The 11,538-nt window shown below is 45.1% G+C and overlaps 1 long non-coding RNA gene across 2 annotated transcripts; it reads left to right on the top strand.

The window, feature by feature from the left end:
* Positions 1–484: 484 nt before the first annotated feature.
* Positions 485–10,888, top strand: LOC142921710 (uncharacterized). Of its 2 annotated transcripts, none has more exons than XR_012939627.1 (6): positions 485–592; positions 5,006–5,049; positions 6,399–6,537; positions 7,339–7,489; positions 8,382–8,449; positions 10,542–10,888. It is a non-coding gene; the product is annotated as an uncharacterized LOC142921710 (long non-coding RNA). The 2 variants fall into 2 exon arrangements; XR_012939626.1 differs by lacking the exon at positions 485–592 and adding an exon at positions 4,154–4,520.
* The last annotated feature ends 650 nt before the right edge of the window (positions 10,889–11,538 follow it).

The following is an 11,538-nucleotide window of genomic DNA, read 5'->3' as shown; positions in this document are numbered from 1 at the left end:
TAGGGAATGTGAAGCTGGTAGATGAGCAAAGACACGAGGTCAAAATTTGTTCAAATGTGTTCTTTGAAACAGAGAGGAGATCCAGCAGCAGGCAGTCTGCGGGTTGTTTGGTTCTCCAACTCATGGTGCGAACCCCTCGCCCACAACAGGGGGGGAAGGGAGGGGAATGAGAAGGGAGGAGCCGGAAGTGAGGGGGGGCGGGGTCTGAAGTGAGGGGCGAGGGGGGGGCGGAGGTGAGGGAGGTGACGGGGGAGAGGAGGGCCGGAAGCGAGGGGGGGAGGGTGGGAAGGGCGGAAGCGAGGGGGGAGGGGCATAAGTGAGGGGAGGGCCCGGGGGGAGGGTCCAAAGAGAGGACGAAAGAGGGGCCGGATGTGGAGGGGGGCCGGATGTGGGGGAGGGGCGGATGTGGAGGGGGGCCGGATGTGGAGGAGGGGCGGATGTGGAGGGGGTGAAGTGAGGGGGAAGGGCTGGAAGTGAGGGGGAGGGGCTGGAAGGTGGCGTCCTAGCCAGGTGCTGTCCCTGTCTCTCATCTCTCTGCGTCATCTCCCAGCTGCTCGGGACGTCTCCTGGGCTCCCGGGCGCTCCAACAGAGGTCTGATCCACCACTCCACCACCCTCCTCCTCCTTCCCTCTCTCTCTGCGCTGTCTCCCACGCAGCCGCTGCCGTCTTTGTCTCCCCTTGCTGCTGTGGCCACGGCCCCGAGATCTGTGTCAGTGTGTGTCTGTGTGTGTGTCTGTGTTTGTGTGTGTGTCTGTGTCTGTCTGTGTGTCTGTGTGTGTGTGTCTGTGTGTGTGTCTGTGTGTGTGTCTGTGTTTGTGTCAGTGTGTGTGTCTGTGTGTGTCTGTGTGTGTCTGTGTGTGTGTCTGTGTTTGTGTCAGTGTGTGTGTGTGTGTGTCTGTGTGTGTGTCTGTGTGTGTCTGTCTGTGTGTGTCTGTGTGTGTGTGTGTCTGTGTGTGTATCTGTGTGTGTGTCTGTGTGTGTGTCTGTGTTTGTGTCAGTGTGTGTGTCTGTGTGTGTCTGTGTGTGTGTCTGTGTGTGTCTGTCTGTGTGTGTCTGTGTGTGTTTGTGTTTGTGTCAGTGTGTGTGTCTGTGTGTGTGTCTGTGTGTGTGTGTCTGTGTGTGTCTGTCTGTGTGTGTCTGTGTGTGTCTGTGTGTGTTTGTGTCAGTGTGTGTGTCTGTGTGTGTGTCTGTGTGTTTGTGTCTGTGTGTGTGTCTGTGTGTCTGTGTGTGTATCTGTGTGTGTGTCTGTGTGTGTGTCTGTGTGTGTGTTTGTGTCAGTGTGTGTGTCTGTGTGTCTGTGTGTGTGTCTGTGTGTGTCTGTGTGTGTGTGTCTGTGTGTGTATCTGTGTGTGTGTGTGTCTGTGTGTGTGTCTGTGTGTGTGTCTGTGTTTGTGTCAGTGTGTGTGTCTGTGTGTCTGTGTGTGTCTGTGTGTGTGTCTGTGTGTGTCTGTCTGTGTGTGTCTGTGTGTGTGTGTCTGTGTGTTTGTGTCTGTGTGTGTGTTTGTGTCAGTGTGTGTGTCTGTGTCTGTCTGTGTCTGTGTGTGTGTGTCTGTGTGTGTGTCTGTGTGTGTCTGTGTGTGTGTGTCTTTGTGTGTCTGTCTCTGTGTGTGTCTGTGTGTGTATGTGTGTCTGTGTGTGTGTCTGTGTGTGTGTCTGTGTCTGTGTTTGTCAGTGTGTGTGTCTGTGTGTGTGTGTCTGTGTGTGTGTCTGTGTGTGTCTGTATGTGTATGTGTGTCTGTGTGTGTGTCTGTGTGTGTGTCTGTGTGTGTGTCTGTGTGTCTGTGTGTGTGTCTGTGTGTGTGTGTGTCTGTGTGTGTGTGTCTGTCAAAACAACCCCCTACCTCCTCGCGGGGCCGGACGGGCAACTCTGTCGTGGACAGTGCTGTGGGGGGAGATCCAATTTTGATTGGCTCCTCCCCTCATGGCATATGTGTCCACCACAGGGGCTAAACGGGGGCTCTGGACGGGTGCGAGGGGCTGGTAACCCCTCCATCTTCAATTAATTACCACGAAACCACGAATTAAACTGAAATATGTAACTAATAAGCTTGTGCCGGAGGCCCCGGGGGTCCAGGCGTCTATGACGTCTCCTGGCCAAACCCCATTTGGCAGAGCCAGGGGATTGAATACCTACCCTCGGGGCTACTCCAGAAACAACGAAAAGCCACTTCGGGTGGCCACGTGGAATGTTCGAACGCTCACTGCAGAGGAGAGGCTGCCACTCCTCTGTCGGGAGCTGGACCGGTACCGGCTGGATCTATGCGGCATTCAGGAGGTCCGGTGGTGGGTGTACACCCAGGACCCCATTCCAACCTAAAGTTTCCTGGTCTCAGTTATCTGATGAAAGTTGCAAGCGAGAATTTCATCATCGCTTGCGGCTGGGATTGGCATCGTCCCCGACTCCTGAATGCGTTTCTTTGTAGCCTTTGCTACATTTTAAAAATATAAGCACCCATGTATCAATAAGCACCCATGCTTTGTGAAATATTCTGAGATGCATTTGTATGTATGTATGTTGAGGTTCTTTCACACCGTACAGCGAGGGAAAAAAAAGTATTTGATCCCCTGCTGATTTTGTACGTTTGCCCACTGACAAAGAAATGATCAGTCTATAATTTTAATGGTAGGTTTATTTGAACAGTGAGAGATAGAATAACAACAACAAAATCCAGAAAAACGCATGTCAAAATTTTTATAAATTGATTTGCATTTTAATGAGGGAAATAAGTATTTGACCCCTCTGCAAAACACGACTTAGTACTTGGTGGCAAAACCCTTGTTGGCAATCACAGAGGTCAGACGTTTCTTGTAGTTGGCCACCAGGTTTGCCACATCTCAGGAGGGATTTTGTCCCACTCCTCTTGGCAGATCTTCTCCAAGTCATTAAGGTTTCGAGGCTGACGTTTGTCAACTCGAACCTTCAGCTCCCTCCACAGATTTTCTATGGGATTAAGGTCTGGAGACTGGCTAGGCCACTCCAGGACCTTAATGTGCTTCTTCTTGAGCCACTCCTTTGTTGCCTTGGCCGTGTGTTTTGGGTCATTGTCATGCTGGAATACCCATCAACGACCCATTTTCAATGCCCTGGCTGAGGGAAGGAGGTTCTCACCCAAGATTTGACGGTACATGGCCCCGTCCATCGTCCCTTTGATGCGGTGAAGTTGTCCGGTCCCCTTATCAGAAAAACACCCCCAAAGAATAATGTTTCCACCTCCATGTTTGACGGTGGGGATGGTGTTCTTGGGGTCATAGGCAGCATTCCACCTCCAAACACGGCGAGTTGAGTTGATGCCAAAGAGCTCCATTTTGGTCTCATCTGACCACAACACTTTCACCCAGTTGTCCTCTGAATCATTCAGATGTTCATTGGCAAACTTCAGACGGGCATGTATATGTGCTTTCTTGAGCAGGGGGACCTTGCGGGCGCTGCAGGATTTCAGTCCTTCACGGCGTAGTGTGTTACCAAGTGTTTTTTTGGTGACTATGGTCCCAGCTGCCTTGAGATCATTGACAAGATCCTCCCGTGTAGTTCTGGGCTGACCCCTCCCGTTCTCATGATCATTGCAACTCCACGAGGTGAGATCTTGCATGGAGCCCCAGGCCGAGGGAGATTGACAGTTCTTTTGTGTTTCTTCCATTTGCGAATAATCGCACCAACTGTTGTCACCTTCTCACCAAACTGCTTGGCAATGGTCTTGTAGCCCATTCCAGCCTTGTGTAGGTCTACAATCTTGTCCCTGACATCCTTGGAGAGCTCTTTGGTCTTGGCCATGGTGGAGAGTTTGGAATCTGATTGATTGATTGCTTCTGTGGACAGGTGTCTTTTATACAGGTAACAAGCTGAGATTAGGAGCACTCCCTTTAAGAGTGTGCTCCTAATCTCAGCTCGTTACCTGTATTAAAGACACCTGGGAGCCAGAAATCTTTCTGACTGAGAGGGGGTCAAATACTTATTTCCCTCATTAAAATGCAAATCAATTTATAACATTTTTGACATGCGTTTTTCTGGATTTTCTTGTTATTCTTTCTCTCACTGTTCAAGCAAACCTACCATTAAAATTATCGACTGATCATTTCTTTGTTAGTGGGCAAACGTACAAAATCAGCAGGGGATCAAATACTTTTTCCCCTCACTGTACGTAGCCAACCGTGCCATATCGGAGGTGCGGGGGAAGGACAACAATCTAAACACGAAAATCAGTAAAAAAAATAATTAGTTTTCAATTTAGATTTAAAAGTGCATCAGGATTAAATGTGGCATTATTGACTTGATTTCATTAGTAACAGGCCATTGTTATAATAATTGTCATGTTATACGAAACAAAACATTTCAGATTGTATTTGCGTTCAGCACGATAATTGTCAACCCTTGATATACCTTAAGCATGTTGTGAGCATCCTGTCGTGTCTTGTGTTGAGTACATTCATCATAGGTTTGCTCTGTAAAGGGGGGAATCGCAGTGAATTTATCCAAGTTTGCTCACGTCCCTAAGCCTCAGTGTGGACTGCATGATGATAGGTACGTTTGACGGTAAATTAAGTGTGCTGAAAATTAAAAATGCAACAGTGATGAATACTTTTGATTTAAAGCTTTCGTGACTGCAGGGATTCATATTTTTGGTTATTTAGGTAAAGTCATTTGATTGTTTAATATTTTTATTATTTTATTGCTCTCCTATTGTTTCACGACGTTTCGACTGCAACACAAGCAATCATCATCAGGTGTGAAAACCACAGCAATCATCATCAGGTGTGAAAACCACAGATTTGTGGTTTTCACACCTGATGATGATTGCTTGTGTTGCAGTCAAAACGTCGTGAGAATGTTATTGTTTTATATTTTTATTTTTTAATTGTTCCCCTTCTACGTGGTGACTTTACCGAAAGAACCAAGAATATGGTGATTAATACATTAATTATGCTGAGTCATACCGTGTTAAGGTGTGTTGTACTTGTATAGCCATGGCAAAGCTTGATATTTTAAACGTGTTTGTCTTATTGCAGATGCAGTGGCCCTTCTGAGCTCCTGTCCCCACAAGGCCAGTTGGGTAATGTGGTTATGTCTGTAGATAATAGCTATATGCTCAACTTAAAATGCTACACTTGTCATTTTGATAACTCTGTGTCGTCTGAGCTCTTAACCTCCTAATGCAATGACTACAATTAACTGCAACGTTTGATTTTAAAATAAGCGATGCAGGAGAGACTATGTGTCTCTTTGCCTATCTCTCTCTGGGCCCTTTGGTCGAGTGTCTGTCCCACGAGACATGCTTCATCATGCCCTTCATGTCTTATCTATCTCTCTGTCCCTTCCGCTTCCAAAGTGTAAAATCTTGGAGTATCAAAGGCCACCCTGATTTTCTTGTAATCATGCATCTTTTTTCACCTTGCGATACAGAACAATAATAAGGCACTGTTGTATTTATATGTTTATAACCCTACATTTTAATTGTGCAAACCTGGAAGCAAATTAAAGGAGATAAGAAAAGATGGAGGCTTAAAATACCGTCGTCAAAAAAGTCAGAATAATTGTCTTGCTCAAATGAGCATTGTTGCACACTGCTGTTTATAGCCCTGATCCAGCGGTGGGATTTCACCTTTCCGACGGCAGGGGCAGACCCTATGCATAGGACAACCACAGATTAATTGTTCTCACACACACTGGTACTTACAGACCACGCAGGGTTGATGGGCAGAGTCAATCCCAAATGAGGATTTAAATTTGTAATCTTCCAATTTGCAAGCATTCGATCTCGTGCTGAGCCACAACGTCGGATAGCTTTAAAATGCGGCCATAGACTCTAAAAAGAGCTCAACATAATTCGCTTGGGAATGTATTATAATAGATGATAAAATCAATTAAAATGTAATTCCTTGATTTCTTTTCCAGATTAAAAAATGTCAAAAGTACAAGGCCAAGCATATAAAGCTGTTTCCGACATACAGGGTATCCCAAAAGTTAGAGTAATTTCATTTAATGTAACACTGGCATTAAAAAAATGTGTTTATTCTTTAAGGTAATATTTTATCTATTATTATTAATACCTATTTTCTTCTGCCCCTGGGGTCACCTCGACAAAGAACCCGAATTGAATTGAGACAAAATAATTGATGAATGTTCAAAGATTACACCTGCAGTCAAAAGAGTCCTTAATGAATTTCAAAAGAGAATTCAAGCATCCATTAATGTCAATGGGAGTCAGTTTGAACGTTTGTTAAAATAAATCAAATAACCCGATGTGGTTTGTAAAAAATAAGTATAATAACTCTTTGTGCCCTTACTTTTGGGCTGCTACTGTATATTTATGCACTCTGGATAGGGACAAACATTTAACATGCAACAATATACATCAAGAAGCTTTGTAATACCGCTCTCTATGAAACGTGGTGTGTGCAGCTGTGTTTGCTGGTGACAAGATTGTGGATCATCGCACGTCGGGGTCAACAGAGTTACCAAGTGGAGTGGCCAAACTCCGATCTCCCGTGAGCGTCACTGATGTTCCAGCTCCAGCATTTCGAAATCAAGACGACAGTGGGTCTGTCTCCCAGATCACCTTTCACACAACACACATTCAACATGCAAACGTTATTCAGCGAAATCATCCAAAATGCACCACCAGGTCTTACCAGTCCAAAGCTAATCAGGTTTAAGTCTGATTAAGCATTCAATGGGTGGTCATCGGGACATGCCAGATGTTGATAGCTTGGACTATGATCTGGGTTGTCTCCGAGTTTTCCAGTTTTCTACAACATGCTAACTTTCTCATGAATGGAAATGGCCAAACATCCCAAACCAAGATCTTCTGGAAGCACAGTCTTAGTAGTCAGTGAGGTTTTCCTGGAAAATTAAATAGCTTGATCTTTAAGAGAGTAATGCAAGTTATGGGTCGAAATAAGCAACAGCCAATCAGAATATTCTGGTTGATACTGGTTTACTAGTATCAAGTCGATACCAGATGACAGGTATGGACTAGAATACCTATTTAAACAGTTCACATAATTAGCCTGACTTCATCCTGATTACAGTGTGGCATTCAGGCAAGATGGGAGGGCCCATTGGGTGTGGCCGGCCTGGTGGAATCGCAAATGAAATGTTGAATTTTAGCCTCCTTGACGATCACAGCGATGCCGATGCCTATGGAGTACATTTCAATGGCATTACTGGCCAGCTGGTTTCATGGTCTACGGCAGGGGTGGGGAACCTTTTTATCTGCCAAGGGCCATTTGGATATTTATATAACATCATTCGTGTTATATAAACAAATTAATTGGTGATAGTTAATAGTACAAAGGTAGATTGCCAATACTGCTAAATAGGCCACATTCTGGTTGTGCAGAGTCGACAAGAGGCATGGCAACCATAGGAAGAGACCTTATGACAGATGCTCAGGACTGGATGGGCAGTGGAGTCACCAGGAGCAGCGTGATCCAGCTGTTCCCCCGTGTGTCACACAAGCCAACCAACCCTTGCCAGCACATCCTGAGCAGGTAAAATTGCATCACAGACTTAACGTGAAAATGTAAATACTACATTTAATATGCACGTTTGGTAAGAATATGATAAACCACGATCGCACGCGCGGTTTAAGGTTTAGTTCCAAAGAAAGCAATGCAATTATGATTATTCATAGAATTTAACAACAGTTACCTCCTTATCACTGTTCTGTATCTGCTGTGACTACTCTTCGCTTGAACCTCACCCATTGAACTCTACACATATAATAATAATAGGGTTTTCCCCCTTTTTTCTGGCAACAAAACTGAAACCTTTTTACAAGGATTCATGTCTACTGCATTAACCACAATACTTGCAGTCAAAATGCAAACAAAACACATACTATGATAATATGATGCATTGTCCTTGAAACTGATTGGTCCACACCAGGGGACGGCTTTCTTTTGAGCCTCTACCCAATTGGTGCTCGACCAGATGACATCAAAAGGCTCAAAAGAAAGCCGTCCCTTGGTGTGGACCAATCAGTTTCAAGGACAATGCATATATTATCATAGTATGTGTTTTGTTTGCATTTTGACTGCAGGTATTGTGGTTAATGCAGACATGAATCCTCGTAAAAAGGTTTCAGTTTTGTTGCCAGAAAAAAGAGGAAAAACCCTATTATTATATTTTGGTACTGGCAAAGGAGGTCTAAGGATGTAGATGCTCTACACACATGTTGAGCGCTCGGTTTACCGGACTGTTTCATCTCATCCACGCTCTGCATGCGCTAACCACAACAACTCCCTCTTTGCTTCTTTCTTCTTCCCTCGCTTGTAGAAGTCTCGTGGTATCAACGGCTGTCGCCACGATGACATCTTGTGTTTTGACACGATTGTGATTGGAGGGCGATGTTTAAGTGCTTACTCTTTTTTGACATCTCAGGTGGCATGCGGTGTGAAATCCTACGGTGATTCCAAAAGTCGCATGTTTTTTTCTCCAAGTTCCACTAGGTGAGACAAACCAGTGCTTTAAACAACGGGCCCAAACACCGGTGCAGTATTATCGTATTTAACGTTCTTATACAGTGCCTGCCCCAGCGGTAGTGGGTTTTTTCCCCCGCTTGTTGTAAAGGTCCCGGGGTTAGAATCTAGCAGACTGTCCTGGATATTACTGCCAGGCAATGAACTGCTAAGTACGACATGCCGTCTGCTTCGAAGAGGATGCTAGAAGAGCCCGTGGCATTGTTTTAAGATGAGTTGGCCATTGCGTGCCGGAGTCAAATTTGCAAATGACAGTCCTGCACTATTGTACGCCGTATATTGAAAGGTTGAATTTCCCGTGGGGGTAAGAAGTGAAACGCTTAGTGACGGTGCTGTTGTTACGAGTGTGTAACAGGGAGTTCATTGAATCTTCAGACAGTGATTGTACTCGGTTGTCAAGAAATTGCCATCCGCCACAGTCGGTTCGTGACCTTGTGCAATGTGTCAATAGTGAGGAAGGGAATCAAGGCATAGTTTATACATTCCAAATGTTAGGATTTATTGTATTCTAGATCGGGTTACCGTCCTTCTGTCTGTCGTCGTGAAGCATGTTTAAAGAATCCGTCCGCGTTGGTGCCCTATAAAAAAAATATTGAGGGAATTGCACGTGAGAGAAAATGAATCAGAACAACCCACCCTCCCATATTAAACATGAGCAACCCTCACAAGTCCAGTCATGAAGCTGGGTGTAATTACCAGCGAAGCGTCACAGTACGCAATTTGTAAATGTTGTGCATTTATCAATGGTATGGGTTTCTTGGGTTAGATCGCAAAAATGTAAATGTGTCGTTAAACCCGCCACCACCCGACACAGCCAACTAGTAAGGTTTGTCATGTAAACAGAACGTGCCAATTCGTTACTAGTACAGCACGCCGGTGTGTTGCAGAGCAAATCCACAACATTAACAATCTGAGTACGACGTTTCGCCAGTGTTCGCGACCAGCATCATCAGGCGACAGCCAGATTTGTTCTGTCCTCCTGTCTCCACAAATCTGGCTATCGCCTGATGATGCTGTTTGTAATTACTGGCGAAACGTTGTACTCAGTTTGTAAATGTTGTGGGTTTACTCCACAACACACCCGGTGTGCTGTGCAGGTAACGAGTTGGCATGTTCTGTTCAGATGTCATAGTTTTCATAGTTTCATAATTTCATTATTTGGTATAGCCCTGTGAGCCATTCGGCTCTTGAATCGGGTGCAACCGCAACAAACAAAAAACATGAACAAGAAAACATCTTGAAGTGATTTTGTGCATGTGCAAACAGAAAATCCAGGAAAAAACATAAAAATATTCCTGAAATAGCACTGCACACCAACGCTGTGTGCAAAAATCCCAGTGGGATGCAAGTCAAACAAAAACAAGAAAACTTAGATTAGGGCATCAGTCTAACTCCGTACGACAATAAACAAAAACATTACCAAACCCAAAAACTTTTAGAAATCACCAAAATAAAGCCATAAATGCAATGTAACAGTGATCATAGGAACTGTGACCGAATTTTTAACAATAAAATACATAAATAACATGTAACACCAAACCCTAGAGCCACAGCTATGTCGGGTGGTGGCGGGTTTAACCACACATTTATATTTGCGCGATATAACCCCCCCTCCAAAAAAACCTTACTAGTACAGCACGTTGATGTAACGGAGAGCAAATCCACAACATTTTTAATCTGAGCACGACGTTTCGCCAGTGATTACAACCAGCATCATCAGGCGGACGGCCAGATCTGTGCATTTACTCTGCAACACACCGGTGGGCTTAAGTATGAACTAATTGGCACGTCTTGTTTACGTGACAAACCTTACTAATTGGCTGTGTTGGGTGGTGGTGGGATAACGACACATTTATGCGATCTAACCCAAACAAAAACCTTTCTACTGTATTCATAGCAATTGGCGCCCCCTATTGGAGTGATGTATTTTTTGACCGATGTTTTCCTGGGTTAATAAGTATAGTGACTATAGTCTATATGGTGAATAATATGGACTACTGTGAGGGTTTGTTAAAATTGACGCACTAATTGTAATGCTGGTCGTTGTTGTTCGACATTTTAGCGTACAACAAACGGAGGACGCTGAGGATGCTATGAAGAACTTTCTGAAAATATTTAGAGGGATTTTCTGAGTTGGTAAATTGATTTTGAAACGTCTGACCGAGGTGTTCTAGCAAAATTGCGTCACTTATATTCTTTACGGATGGTCTTCATCATAACAGCAATTTCCTTGCCTGCAACACAACTTGTATAAGTTAATGTTTTTTTTTTATAATGTAGTTTATCTAATAAAAACATTTCACGGTTGGTGTTGCATATCTAATCCTCTGATCGTATTACCAGTTTCAGTAAATGGTCAAGAGATGTAATGTTCCACAGTTGTGAAAATAAAGTCAAAGTTTCAAAATACTTTTGAGCGCCGAACGACGCCTCTGAAAGGTTTTTAGCCAGCGGAAGGACAAAGAAAATCCTTCTGTGATAGCGGAGGCGGCGGGGAGGGGGGACTGTGGACACAGCTCCTGTATGGGATGGAGAGTTTCTCCAGCGACCTAGGGGAAGAGGAGACGAGGCCACATGGTGGGAGACTGTGACGCAGATCTGAGAGAGGTCGCTGTTGTGCAGCAGCAGCGGTAGCAGCTGCGGGGATTGACGGGAGGGTAGAACGCGTTGGAACCTGTGCCAGGCTAGGTGCAGGAGGTCACGGGACAAACCCAGCAGGTGACATTAGTTGACTCACCGAGATGACTGGCAGATGCACCACTGTGCCAGGCTAGGTGCAGGAGGTCACGGGACAGGCCCAGCAGGTGGCATTAGTTTACTGACCGAGATGACTGGCAGATGCACCACTGTGCCAGGCTAGGTGCAGGAGGTCACGGGATAGACCCAGCAGGTGACATTAGTTGACTCACCGAGATGACTGGCAGATGCACCACTGTGCCAGACTAGGTGCAGGAGGTCACGGGACAGACCCAGCAGGTGACATTAGTTGATTCTTTAGCACCCATGCAGAACTGCCATAAAGTGGCGGTGACGTGACCACAGTGCTTGTGCCAGGTTAG

The sequence above is a fragment of the Petromyzon marinus genome, unplaced genomic scaffold, assembly GCF_048934315.1.
Source record: "Petromyzon marinus isolate PM22_M1 ecotype Great Lakes invasive population unplaced genomic scaffold, UKy_Petmar_22M1.pri1.0 PM_G_Scaffold_86, whole genome shotgun sequence".
Classification (NCBI taxonomy): Eukaryota; Metazoa; Chordata; class Hyperoartia; order Petromyzontiformes; family Petromyzontidae; genus Petromyzon; species Petromyzon marinus.
The sequence above is the reverse complement of the archived record's forward strand: the minus strand, read 5'-3'. Positions and strand labels throughout refer to the sequence as shown.